At 42.6% G+C, this 1,804-nt stretch overlaps 1 non-coding gene across 1 annotated transcript; it reads right to left on the minus strand.

Moving 5' to 3' along the window:
• Positions 1-402: 402 nt before the first annotated feature.
• On the minus strand, positions 403-484 carry trnal-aag (transfer RNA leucine (anticodon AAG)). Its single transcript has one exon. It is a non-coding gene; the product is annotated as a tRNA-Leu (tRNA).
• Positions 485-1,804: the final 1,320 nt, after the last annotated feature.

Below are 1,804 nucleotides of genomic sequence, written 5' to 3' on the forward strand. Positions count from 1 at the left end.
AGCGTCTGCTACATGACTGTAATGTAATGTACTGTACTGTATCAGCACTGACCAGAGGTTCTATATAACGTTACTCAAATACTGCACTTTAGTACTATTATGAAGTACTTGAGGATTTTTATGTTCTACTTCTAAATACTTCTATAATAATAATAATAATAATAATAATAATAATAATAATAATCAATCCTTTATTAGTCCCACAATGGGGAAATTATTTCTCTGCATTTAACCATCCCGGAGGAGCAGTGGGCTGCAATGAAGCGCCCGGGGAGCAACTTGGGGTTAGGTGTCTCGCTCAAGGACACCTCGGCATGTTGCCGGTAGAGGGGTTTGAACCACCAACCTTGTGGTTACGGGACAAGCGCTCTGCCTCATGTGCCACAGCCGCCCCAAAAACTTTGGCAGCGGCGGGATTCGAACCCGCGCCTCCGAGGAGACTGGAGCCTTAATCCAGCGCCTTAGACCGCTCGGCCACGCTACCTACTCCGTTTCATCTCAGAGGAAATATTGTAGTTCTTACTGCACTACATTTATCTTAGTAACATATTACATGATACAAATAAAAAATACATCTTTATATGAACTACTAATTAACCCAATAGAAAACTGAATAATATAATGAAATTAATGACATTAATCTCATTATTTAAACTGTGGTATTTGTACTTTAACTTGTAGTAGAGTATATGTACACTGTGGTATTTGTACTTCACAGATAGTAAAGTATCATCATCCCTCCTAAGTGACATATCTGTTGTTGTCATCAGCTGCTGGTGACATCATGTGATCCTCTCACTCCATCCTCAGCCTGCTCTCTGATTGGATGAGTCAAACGGCTCACCATTTGACTCATCCAATCCCGTGGCAGTGTGAGGGGAGAGGGGGTGGTGATGTCATCAGCTGCTGAGTCACCAATCACATGACATCACCCCCCCTCTGTGTTTCCCACAGATGATCAACACTTCCCGAAAACACATCAACTGACTGCAGGCTGAGAGAGAGTGTGTGTGTGTGTGTGTGTGTGTGTGTGTGTGTGTGTGTGTGTGCTACATCATACAGTTCATCTGCTCAGCTGATGTCAGACTGCTTCTTTGAGCAATGACATCATCCTGCATCAAGATTAAAACCTGGCAACCTGCCAGCAATATATGTGTGTTATGTGATACCTGCAAGTGCATGAATATATAGATGTGTGTGAGTGTGTGTGTGGACGTGTGTTCTTCTGCAGCATCTGCAGTCAGTGTTCTTTTTCTCAGGTATATATCATGTTTTATACCTGATACCTGTGATGAACATTATTTATGATGAACCTTCATCATATATATACATTTGAATTATTTTCTAACTTCTATTTTTTTGCAAACATCTTCATTTACTGTTTACATTACATTACATTACAGTCATGTAGCAGAGGCTTTTCTCCAAAGCGACTTACAGTCAGTAGTATGTTACATATCATTCACCCATTCACACACTGATGACAGGCTACCATCAAGGTGCCACCATCAGACTCTAACTAACATTCATCATCAGTCCACACCGATGGCCTTCAGGAGCAACTTGGGGTTAAGTGTCTTGCCCAAGGACACATCGACTGCTGAAGCCGGGTATCGAACCACCGACCCTCTGATTGGAGAACTACCTTGCTCTCCACTACGCCACAGCCGCCTTAGTGACTAAATGCACCACCTACAATAAACAGCTGGAACTGAACACTGAACATCTGTCTGCATCTGTGTGTGTGTGTGTGTGTGTGTGTGTGTGTGTGTGTGTGTGTGTGTGTGTGTGTGTGTGTGTGTGT

This window comes from Anoplopoma fimbria, chromosome 8 (genome assembly GCF_027596085.1).
Source record: "Anoplopoma fimbria isolate UVic2021 breed Golden Eagle Sablefish chromosome 8, Afim_UVic_2022, whole genome shotgun sequence".
Classification (NCBI taxonomy): Eukaryota; Metazoa; Chordata; class Actinopteri; order Perciformes; family Anoplopomatidae; genus Anoplopoma; species Anoplopoma fimbria.